The following is a 12,720-nucleotide window of genomic DNA, read 5'->3' on the forward strand; positions in this document are numbered from 1 at the left end:
TTGGTCACTTATCTAAGTCGGTAATATGACTTTTTAAAAACCGTCCTTGACATCTCTCAGCAGGGACAAATACAGACATAATCAGGGACACTTTTTTAAATTATGACATTATTACCATGAAAGGCTGACAGAATATGAATTAATGTGTGTTGCATGTAGAAAAGATCTATATGGCTCTATTAAAGTCGAACTCGCCACGTTTTCTCCACCAGTTGCCAGTTTTATGAGGGACGGAGTAAAATTCTGAGCCGAAATCACGGCTGCGGTCAGTCGGCTCAATCCTTGATTATTTATAACTTTGTCGCTCACAGCATGTTCAGAAAAACAGAAGCCACATATTAATATATAATGCATAGCTCTTAAGTAATCAGGGACAAATCCAGAAATGATCAGGGACAACCAGTAACACATTTAAAATTAGTACTATTAACTTCAGACCTTGACCGAATAACATAATGTGAATTAATATACTTTTTGAAAAATGTCTCTAATCATCGTCATTATTTATTAAGTATAATTCATCACCCTTTCTCCAAAAGTCACCAGTTTTAGGAAGAATTAAGAGGGACAGTCAGAACTAAAGTATTAATCAAACTTAGAGACAGTTGAGAGGTATGAAAGAACGGAATGGATGGTTAAAAAAGGTGTGGTACTAGGGGGTGTAAACCATGAATGGGCACGTCTAAGATCTATGGGCATGGTTTGAAGTGTATAAAACTCTACTATTGATTGCAGTTAAATTCAGCAGTGATTTTTTTATCTTATTTTGCTCTTACTCGCTTGATGATTTATTACAGAACAGTGCAAGATGGAAATATATTGAGTTTTGCGAGCGGGCTTTTACCGTAAAATCAGTAGTTATTAACAGTTACCAGGTTATGGACTGTAATTTAAGTCGGTAACATTTAGAGCATGTGCGCTATATCATACGTTATACGGGAGCAAATAACTACATCGCTACAAGGTAAACGCGGTGACACACCCAGTAGAATCATACTTGGTGGAGACACTGTAAAACTAAATAAATAATTAAATAACTAAAATCAACACAATTGTAGTCCCTTCCTACTACAGCTTAGGCACACTCTTATTATTACTAAGACGCTTTTCCTGGTGAGGCAGTCGGGTGACACCGCCTTTCTTCCCATGAAGCTGTGTGCTAGCTAATTTTGATTGGAGCGCTTAGTTTAGAGGGGTGGGCATGGTCTTCTTGCACGGAAATTTAAACTTTTGGAATAAATCTTGGCTTCATTCAGTAAACGGTAACGTTTGTTGAAGTATTTGGGTTTTCGTTTGAATTGTGCTGTTAAGAGCTATTTGTCACTTGCGAGGTATTTGGATTTTTGCATGTTATCTTATTGTAAATGTCCGTTGATGAAAATTTTAACTGAATTCTTATGCCGTGCTTTTTTGGCCATACTTGGTTGCGTTATAGTTTTTCTTGTCCTAGTTTTATCTGTTTTCTGATGTAGGTTAATGATGAGTGCTATTGGTAATTGTGCATATTTGTAATTCTTTGTATTGTGTGGAGAGATTAACCATACTTCAAAATAAAAAAAAAATGGTGTTTGCAATTGAAATCATTTATTGATTTAAAAGATGTTGATTACGTAAACGTCTTGTACATGACTTATTTTAGTAAAGGATCATGCAACTGGTCGTAGAGAAAATTAGTGCAGGTCTTCAGGCAGTGGTTTATAACTCTGATGTTTTGCTGGACCAGATTCTTAAGAATATTATGCATTCGAAATGACTTTGAATGGAAGTGTCATTATTTGAGTTCCTGGTCTAAACACTCTTCAGATTGCTTTGTAGCTTACTTAATATTTTTCTAGAAAAAACTTCAGTTTGTTTTGTTGTACTAGTTATCATCAAAACTTAAATACATCCATTTTCTGTTTGTGTAAGTCCTGCTTCTGCGATGCTGAAAAGAATGCACTCCCGTGAGTGTTAAGCTTGTGCCTGGCTTCACCCTTGCTTTGTATTTTAATTTTATTAGGACATATTCTTGTACTCCTGGGTTTTTCTGTATTATGTGATCCGTAAGTAATGATTTAGCTGTTTTATGGGCTATATACTGTGCAAAACTGACTGCATTAGCAGTTTTCAGTGTCTTCTTCTGTGTGAAGTTTGTATTGTGTAATCTGTACATGTTGCTTGGAGCTCACATACTGTTGCACGCTAACAGTAATGTATTATTACCACTTGTTTCTTCTCACAACTTGAAAACCATGAAGGGTGATGTAGGAAGTGTGCGTGTCTTGATCTGTAAGATGTGGTCTGTTGGTGACTCATGTTTGATATTGACCATAACTTTATAACCCTGAGCTGTTGGACATGCTCCACTTAAATCCCAATCCCTCAGAGCCACACTCTCCAGGGTTCTAAACCTTGTTCATCACAATGAACAAAACATGCTGAAGGGATAGGTTCCTGACCCAGAAACTCCCCATACTCTGGAATAGACTGTCCATACATGTCAAGCAGAGCACCTCCTTGGCCCTCTTCAAAAGGAACCTTGACGATTGGATGGGAGATAGGAAATTCACTGTCAGTCGCTCTGCTAGACAGGGGTCCAGGGAAGTAAATATTGTGGAAAGAAATATCCAGGGAATTGTTATGGCTAGGCTTGTATAGGCCCTGGGGCCAATAGCCTAGTACCTACGTATGAACTTATAATTGCAGAGTAATATTGGCCACCAGTGTTTTTTTTTAACTTTAAGCACTGCTAGTATAGTGTATATATTGAGTCCCTGCTAGTATAGTGTATATATTGAGCCCCTACATCAAGTATTGGGTCTATATCATATGAGTGAATTGCACAAATTTTGAACGCTCCTACTAATATTGAATGTACCGACCTTGAACTTTCTATTGTGGGGGGGTTGCACCCCCCCCCGCTAAATATATATTCCAACTCTGAGATCGCACTACAGTGAGGAAAGGCAAATATTGCGTTCTTCACTGTACCGCGATCTCAGAAAAGGCACTTCAAGGTCCGGTATGTTCGATGATATGAGTGTTCACAATTTGTGCGATTCGCTCATGTGATATAGACCCTCAAGTATCGGTCTAGTCTCAGGTGACCTCTTCGTATGCAGAGCCAAGTCTGCAGTCAAAATGGAACTTCTTTCCCTGCTGCCTAACAGGCTACTTGTACTCTACCCAGAAGACAGATTTATAATCTTTGGTACCAAACTAAACTTTCCAACATCTCCCTGAATGGGTCATTCAGCTTAACAACCAGCTCCCCTTAAACAACTTGTCATTTCAAATTATCTGGCTTGACCCAAACTTTCACTTCATCATGCAGTTACCATGAAATCAAGTCAATTCCCTAATATTCTGGTCCAAAAAGACCTACTTTATCTGCTGTGCAGTCCAAGGCAAAGGGATTGTGATAGCACAACTACAGTAGGGTCTTTCAATCTGAGCCAATGCTTTCAAAAAACTGAGATTCCTCTAACCTCTAAACTGCAGCTAACAGTATTTGCAGATTTGTCTCAACCCCCTCCACCCCAAAGAATGCATCCTTACATTGTCATTCAAAAGGAAAAAATGACCTTCAATTAAATAAGAGCACTCTTCTACTAGCCTTCCTTTCTTTTGTAGCCTGGTCAGTGAAGTCTTGCTCTGTCCCATCCTTTCTGTTCTTCACCTCCCCTTATTCTGTCTTCCCTCTATATGTACCTTGTGTATAGTGAATAACTGCTGTGTATGCTGCATCTTGATCCAGTTATGTGACTAGTATTACACTTGAAATGCTGGTACCTTTTTGTTATAGTTGTCAGTCCAGACTCTTAAACTTCAGTAGTGATCCATGTGGCTATAAATGATCTGAGATGCACCTCCTTAAGAGTATATGAAAAAGACATGATGGAGTTCTTTGGATGTGTGTAGGCTGTACATGTCAAGGATGATTTTACAAATGATTTTAGAATGACGCCAATTATTAAAGAAGGTGCAGTATTTGTTGGTATGTAAGGAGATGGGCAGCAGACCATGTTGCTTTGCCAGGAATGGTCTGCACCTCTCTCTAGGCTTTTTGAGTATTTGCTAGAACGTTTTCCTTCCTTATAATGCCCCCCCCATCCCCAGGTAATGCCAACATGACGATCCTTCCAACATGGTGAATCAAAACCAAGAAAATAAAAAGGTGTTGCTGGGAGTTTTTAAAACTCCACTTCCTGAAAGCTCTCCTCACTTTAGCAAATATTGACATTTGTGCTATTACTGAGATGTGGTTTAAAGCTGCTGAGAGCACCTCAGTAGTCCAAGTCTGTAATGCCTTCCACAAATTTAACCAGCTATTACATGGGCAGGTTCTAAAGGTGGAGGTGTGTATATTTACATAAAAAAATAAATATACATTTAGGTTGGTCAAACAGAATGATGTATCTCAGCTTCTCCATGCTCAAATAAGCATGGGCAAAATCCCATAGCACTTCTTGCAAGCTATAGGTCCCCCTCTAACACAGGAAATCCATAACATGTATTTTATATTATTGGAAGCTCACCCCATCCAGTCCAACACCATATTCATTATGGGTGACCTACCCAAGTGTTAACAAAGAATTATTTTTGTGGAGGTAAATATGGCCTGCAGGCTAAGGGTAACAACAAGATGTTCTTTAGCTATGTTTACAACCTCTAAGGATATACGTAGTTGTGTCCAGAACCCATTGTTAATGGAGCCACCTACACTGAGCCAGGAGCTATAGCAAACCTACTTGCAGACAAATTCATCTCCAACCCTTGCCCTCTTGAAAATGCCATCAAATGTTTCCTCCAGTTACCGCTAGGGAACAGATCCTCTATGCTGTCTGTAAGACCAAGAGCATGGTGTTGATGGTCCCCAATAATATCCCAGGCTACCTTCTAAATGGCATGGAATATAACCTGTAAGGTCCTCTAGAATTGCTATTTAATAGGAGCCTCCAAACAGGCTTTGTGCTCATAAATGGAGAAAGGCAGACTTTTTGTGCAGAGGGATGACTGCTGTCTATGGACCTGGGGAAACTATAGATCTACAAGTCTCTCATCTTGTATGCAAAAAAAGTACCATGGAAATGATCTATAATGACAAGTGTAGGTCCTGCACACTTACCTAGTGGACTGCTTTGAGAAGGCTACCAAAGCAATGTATGAGGGCAAAACGTTTCCCACTGCCTACCTTGACCTGGTCAAGGCATTTGACTCAGTATCCTACACTGACATTGTAATGTACAAGGTTTGGTATAAATTTTGTATCTCACCTGGCGGATAGTTGGCTAGCTCACAAAAAGGACCAAGGAAGTCGAACTGAGTAACCCTGTACAAAGAGGCCAGTCCCCAACAACCCATCAGGGATTGGTTCTGGGGGCCCCCTTTTTTTTTTTTTTTGCCTAAACTCCTCTGATAACAAGGGCCTCTGTCAGTCTGACTAAATTTGCAGATATTTGCAAATTGGTGTCTTTGGGGGATTCTAAGAAGGGCTGTTGCATACAAATAACTGGTTTCAGAATTGTGGATTAAAAACTAGATAGCAAGAAATGCTCAATAGTATCTTATGGGAAGTCTGCCACCTCTGGTAACTACCATATTGAAAACTGACCCAATAGTCAGGACTTGCAGACACGCAGACTGTTTAGGTTTAGACTGTCACGTGCCTATAGTAGTGAGAAAATTGTTCTATGGTACAACAAAAGTTTGGTGTCTAGGTCCAAGGAAGTCATTGTTCCACTGCATTAGGCACTCATCAGACCTGTCGGAGTATAGTGCCACCTTTGGTATGTACCTAATCGGGTACATCCAAAAACTGGAATGTCCAAGGGTTCCTCACTAAAGGAATACAGGGTGTATATATGTCCTTTGTAGACTACTTCAAAGTTCTGTCCCTGCAGCTGGTCTCTTACAGGCTGTTGTGGGGAAACCTAGCCCTACTAATCAAGACATCTTCAGACCCCATCCTAATGGAGGAAAGATTTCATCTAGGCAGCTCTTGCAATGCAGGCGTCTGACTTGTGCCAAAAGTTCTTGTGGTAGGACTTCTTAGTCCCTCTGTTGGTAGGTGCACAGACTACTGTCGTGCTGTGAGCTGGCTACATTTAATGTTCTATGTTGCAGATATTACTGGGTATGTGTTGAGCTATGGCTAAGGACCCTGTTTGCAACCCACAGACAATAGAGGAAATTGTGTAACATGGCCCGGGCTGAGACTTATAACTTCACAGAATGCATATTCAACCTTCTGAAGGGTAGATTCCCTTGTTTAGACATGCCTAGTAGACTACAACAGTAATTGAGACATGCAGCAAAATATTTTTGTAGTTTGTGTTGCATGGTCCTAATTAAAAATGGATGTTGCAGCTGATAACACTATGCAAGAGCATGCTGTGTACATCCATGTAACAGGGCAGAGAAGAGGTGTAGGGAAAGATGATGCAGTACTGGAACTACAGGCAATGTAGGTAGAGGTGCAGTACATTGTAATGGTGACATCTTGCCCATAACTATGGGCTAGAATTCTGGCAATGCAGAATAATATAACACATGCTCACACTTTGGGGCTATGTAGGGCAGTGCATTGTCTGGTCACATTGTGCATTAGACATAGCCACAACCACATAGATTAGGGAGATATGCAAGTGGGGGAATGTAGTGGCAGCCACAACACACTAGATGAGGTTGACTGCTTCATACTCTGGATGATTGTCCTGGAACCCATTCCCCCAAGGAAGGGGTTAGGGTGCCACTTCAAACATGGCTAGTGTCTTGTGTCTTGTGCCACCTGGCTGTAAAGGGGTTGAATCTATTTCATTGCAGTGATGCAACAGAGCTATAATTTCATGCTGGAGCACCATGAGGAGGTATCCCAGGGAGAGAGCCTGGCAGATGTTGCCAACAACCTGAAGTGTAGGCTTTGTGCCCTCATGTAAAGCTGGTGTGTGTCCCTTTGACTTGGGGAAACTCCATGCAGGTCAGCTTCTGTCTAAACCCTTTCACAGACTGCAACGGGTGGTGATGGGACGAGCCGGCATTTGTAGTATTTCATGGATGTGCCTGTCAAGTCGGTGTTTGCCACCAGTGACCTCAAGTAGCACTGTTTGCCCATTATGCTGTGATACTTGAGTCAGTGTGCATTTATCACATGTTCTTGCACATTCCTTCGAATGCACTTCCTTCACTGGTGTGCATTGTAGGTGTATATGCATGAATTGTTGACTTGTGCATCTGTTGGTTGATTTCAAGTGCTGCATATATATCGGACAGTACAGGAGAGATCCAAATAAGTTGTATTACCATTGCACTTTCCCCGAAATCAGACTGGTCACTGATACTACATTCCAAACTGGAAAGTCCCCAAATAACACCGGGCCAAAAATAAATGACCTTAGATTAGCACGACTCACCTTATAAATCAATACCCTGTTTTTCTCCAAAGTGACCTGGGTCTTGCTTTCAGAGTCATTGAAATCAGTTATATCCAACCTATTGTTTTTTTCTTTGCAAAGCCAGTAGGTCTACATCTGTACTAGGAACACAAGCGTAGACCAAGTAAGACTTGCAGAAAACTTAGGTTCACAATGCAACATATCCCCAGCCTATGCAATATATTATTACAATTCAAACCAAGTAGGTTTTGGCCACCTTTAAGACAGCCCTCCTTGATTTTTTGGATGGAACATTACTGAAGTTTAATTGCATTTCCTTAAATGTGCAAGTAACAGACTTTTTTTTTTATAGATCTCATGATTACTTGCTTAGCACAGTTTCTAAATGTAGACCAGGGCTGTATAATTACTCAAGGTGAATGTGGCACCAGACATTTTAGACAACTGACTATAGCAACAGCTGGACAGAAAAACAAGGTAAGGTGAAACATGTATACATTGTATATTTGTAGAGGAGTACCATTTTGTAACCTAGAAGTGAGGCCAGCTTTTTTTGCTGAATGCTACTGTGCTGCACTTTCATTTGCATTTAGTTTGAGGCAGTTTTTAGTATGCTGGGTATATTCCGGGCCTTGTTGGTGCTGTTTAGTGTCAGTGGATGAGATGAGAACAGTGCCTAGCTTGAAGACTTCAACAAATGTGGCTTACTACACACTTGGAATATTGGATTGGATGTTTCCAGACTTAATGTTGAACAGGGCAGGGCCCAGTACTGCTCTATTATTTTATGTTCAGATGGAGTAACAGCAACTTTCACATCCTGGGCTCTGTTGGAAAGTAAATCTGTATTGCATTGGATAATGGAGGATTTAAGTTTGTCGTCTTTAAATACTGGTATGGAGTGGTATCAAAAGTCTTGAACAGTTCACTGAGTAGTGGGTGCTGAGTGACCACTAACCACAGCCTCGGTAAACCTTTTGAAAAAGCTTACTGGGTTCAGTAATGGGACCTGCCCTTCACCAATCCAAACTCGTGAAAGTTAGAACTAATTTCAGCAAACTTGGGGAAATTGTTTTATTTCTTAGCATGCAAGGCTGAAGGACCTATAATTTTAACTGGGGCTCGAGTTCTCCCTTGTGTATGTTTTCCAGACATAGGGCACAAACCCTGCAGACAGTTTTGAACACTGCAGGCAGTTTTGAGGTTGAATACTGTAAGTAGATGGTCAGTACTTGCTTGGCACTGCTGAGATTCCATTCTGGTATGGTGTCATTCTTAGGGATGTGCTTGTAGCATTTGAGACAAATTCACAGTTAGCATCTATAGCAACATTTGTGTATTAATCGCATTCTGAAGCATCTTTGTTAAACAATTTAATTTCCTGTTGTGTTCCTCATGTTAATTTTGCAAAACACAAAATTAGAATTCACTGTCTACTTAGCTTCTCTGTAGCTGTACCCATAGTCACTGTAGGCATTAGATTTGCATAAACTGCAAGGTCTTTAGGATAAGAACCTGCACGTTTAGAACAGCTTGCTTACACTGTGGTGTCTCTACTGCATCATCTAGTGTTTCTCAAGATGCGGTCTTCCAACTGCAAGATCTGGTTGCTACTGAGATAAAGGGACGGGTATTTTTGTACAGCTAGATAAAGGGATGGGTATTTTTGTACAGCTGCTCATTTTCATTATATTATACAGTTTATTACTGTAGGAGTTCAATATGTTACGCAGTTTGTTACTGTGGGAGTTCAAACGGAGTTTTGTTCATTCTTTGTAATTAGGTGGATGGTTATTGACCTTGCCATACAGCTATTTAGCTGGTAAAAGTCTGAGATGAATGCAACAGCCCTTTCAGATGCATCAATTTTTATGGGATTCATATTGTCTTTTCAGATCTCATTTAGTTTGGTAGTACTGCTAAGCCTGATAGAGGGGATAACTAATTTTGTGGTTTGAGTTAACCAGGGGTGAGGAGATGCATGGACAGTGAGTGGATAGGGTTATGGCTGTAAGGACTGGGGCAAGGATATTGTGTGGGTAGTGTATACAGTTTGGTGTTCACATTTTATCCCTATGCTGCACTACCTGCTGTTCCCTCTCACAGGCATCCCTCTAACTTCCCTTTCAGTACTGAAAAAGGAGCTCTGCCTAATCTAAAGGCTCTCCTTCCATCATTCTATATAGGTTACCCTTGTGTCCTGCCCATGTTTGCTATACTCTCCTTTCCAACAGGTTGTGCACTTCCTCATTGATTGTGTCTTGTGTGTCGTGCTACTTTGCTTCTATGGAAAGGCTTTTTCTTTGTTGTGCACGAACCTACTGAATGACCCGTTTTCTCCTTGCATGTATATGTATGAAGATGGTGTGTATTCCTAATGCTTGTCTGCTTTATGTGGCCTTGAACAAATGTACTGTTCCTTGGAATACCAGCCTATGTCTCGGTACTAGGATGGAAGTCTATTGCTGTATCCAAAATTGAAATGAGCAAAATCTTGCTTAATGCTATTAAAAATTGAGGCAGCATTTTTGCTGTGTGGATGTAGTTTTGTTTTATAGTAATATTTTGATTCTATGAGGGGAGACATAGTTGCTTCAGGGAGTTGGATCACTGTAGACTGCTTGGAAGCTAGTTTTATGAGGTATGGTTATAGGTTGGATACCAGGCCTGTGTTTAGTTTGGTATTTTAAAATCGTAGTAATATTTACTTTTTTATTTCAGGGGGACAGGCCAAATGGGATAATTCTTCTTAATGGAGATTAAACCTATACATTGTGTCAAGAATGCAGCAGAGGATTCCAGTGACGATGGTTATAGACAAGGACATGCATCTGTCTTTGCCATCTTCATTGGGTAAGGGTGTTGGGTCAGCTGTTGCCATTGCCACCTTTCTATTCAGTGCTACTCTAACTTATGACAAATCAGGCATGACTGTCAAGGTCTTCTCTCAAGCATCTTTTGGCTGTATGTCCTTGCTTTCTTCTTGTCAGTCCCATATAATTTTCTGCTTTCTCTGAATATGTGACTGAGCGTGTCTCCTTCTGTTGCCTGAGTTGTCGTATTGTGCTCTAGAGTTGGCAAAAAAGTTGCTTAATAGCAGTCTTTCTAAACTCCTGCATATTGTTGAGGTAATACCTTATTTTCTGTTTAGCATTCTGCAGTTCCTTTTCTGTAGATTTCTCCTATTTTGCAATACTTCCACATGTCAGTCCCTCCTAAATTAAATTATTGTTTTAAAAACTTCAATTTAATTTTATCCCACTCCTTAGCTATATTTTCAGAAGAAATTTCTGTCTTGTCTAATAGCTCCTGAATAATTTCCACTACCCATTCCTTATTAATCTCAACAGATGGGTGGGAAAGCACCAGGTTTCATTACACCTGTGTCTATTTAGGCTATCATTGGTGCATGATCTGAAATGGTTATTGGGTACGTATCAAGACCTTCAATTAAATGCACATGCTCCTGTGAAATGTAAATTTCTGTCTAGCCTATCCCAGTTTTGATCTTGGGGAATGATATGTAAATTCACTCTGAACTCCTAGTATTGAATTCACATCTTCCGTGCCAAATTTTTTAAAAATCTACTGTCCTTTCTTTGTATTCCTTCTGGGCTCCCCAGGCGCACTTTCACTGTTGTAAATCAAATTCCAGTCCCAACCTATAAGTAATAATCTTTGCTGAAAGCTGATTTCCCAGAATTTTAAGCTCCATTATAGCAGACTGCTTTTGTCTGCATTTCTGTGAGGCCATTAATGTTAAGTCGCTGTAGATAACACCGTATTCTTGAGCGATTTTAGTCTCTCGTTTTATTTATTAATATATATAAAATGTCTAGTTGCAGTTTTGTTACATGCAGGTTAATCATTTAAAAAAAAAAAAAGTTTGTCCTCTCCGAGCCCATGTCATATCCTAAAAATCTTTTTTTTTTTTAATTAAAAAAAAAAAAAATAAATAAACCAATTCCCCATAAAACCTAGTTAATAACGCACAACTAGTGTGCATCTTCAAATATTGAAGTTTTACTCTCCTAATCGGAACAAATGATGTTCTGTAGTCCTATTTCGCCTTCATTCTTACACTTGGGATTGGAGCCCGAACCTCTGCTCCGACTCTGCCATTCTCTAGCTCCAAATCTTCTGGTTGGCTCGTGGCTGAGGTATTCCATGATGCACTGCTAACATAACCTAGATCTTGTTTGCCGCTCGTTGAGCTCAGACTGGCTTCTCCTTGGTTGTGGCCAAGTCAAAACTTTCAATACATTTTTGCTAGTTAATTGTTAATTAAAATTAGTCTATAGCTTAGTGCGTTGGTGAATTCCATGTATGTTTTTAGACAATTTGTTGCATTGTTTACTGTTTGTGCTTTGGCTGCTGTTCCGTTGGCTGCCTTGTATCCCTGCATTGCTTCGCTTGTGCTTATTGTTGTCAATGTTTTCTATTTTCCTTTCACCTTGGGCTAGGCCCGTTTCAGTTAGAGGGCCTAGTCTTCTGTCTGCCTGTTTCTTTACTGTTGCCTGCCTGTTTGTCTTGACTGTCGCCTGTCTATCTACTTGGCGGTAGTTCTTGTGCATTCTTATCTTAGTTGTGTCTTGCACAATGTCTAAGGATACTAAGCCTTTGGGCTTTAAAAAATGTGCCCATCCGTTAAGGACACTTTCTGGGCACACTCTTGTGTGTGTACTGTTTGGGGGCTATTCACCTCAGAGTCTTGCTTGTTTTGTCATGCCTTTAGTCCCAGTCTTCAGGAGAGGAAGAACAAACTTATCTTGAAAAGGACTTTTGAAGCATTATTTTGAGGAGGAGTTGACTTCATCCTCCAGCTGTAAATCTCCTTCCTCCAAAAAAGAGAGAAAGCCAAATCAACCAAAAGGTGGTCTCCAACTCCATCTCTGTCGGAGCCGCCAGACAAAATTTCCAAAATGATTACATTCTCGCCGGCTCCACTGGTCTCGGTGCTGACAGAGGTTTCTATTGTTGATCTATCCGTTTCGGCTCCAGGAGTTTCGGAGCCGATACTGAGCCTGTGTCTCGGAGCCGGTCAGCTGAGCTCCACCTAGTCTCCCCGACTGTGTCACCTATCATTTAGTGATCTAGGTCCCCCACTCTGTCTTCTAGGAGCCTTTCTGATGTCAAGGGGAGTGGTGCACAGATAGCTTCAGACTTCTGCGCTGGCAAATTTGCTTTCCGCTCCGTCCCAGTCGGCTCCAGAGCCTAATATGCCCTTACACCCGGTCGATGTTCCTTCTCTGGGCCTTCGAAGCCAGAGATGTCGGTTCCTCTGGTTGTGGAAACGTCTGTCCCAGCTACCGCAGTGGGTCTCCTGTTCTGATATCTGCTCCGACCC

General features: G+C 40.7%; 1 protein-coding gene across 1 annotated transcript in view; it reads left to right on the plus strand.

Moving 5' to 3' along the window:
- Nucleotides 1–1,191: 1,191 nt before the first annotated feature.
- MELK (maternal embryonic leucine zipper kinase) overlaps nucleotides 1,192–12,720 on the plus strand; it is a gene marked incomplete in the record, with an annotated part of 949,965 nt that continues 938,436 nt past the window's right edge. The window contains 1 exon segment of the mRNA XM_044058955.1: nucleotides 1,192–1,331.

This window comes from Protopterus annectens, chromosome 17.part0 (genome assembly GCF_019279795.1).
Source record: "Protopterus annectens isolate FY-2018-M chromosome 17.part0, PAN1.0, whole genome shotgun sequence".
Lineage (NCBI taxonomy): Eukaryota > Metazoa > Chordata > Ceratodontiformes > Protopteridae > Protopterus > Protopterus annectens.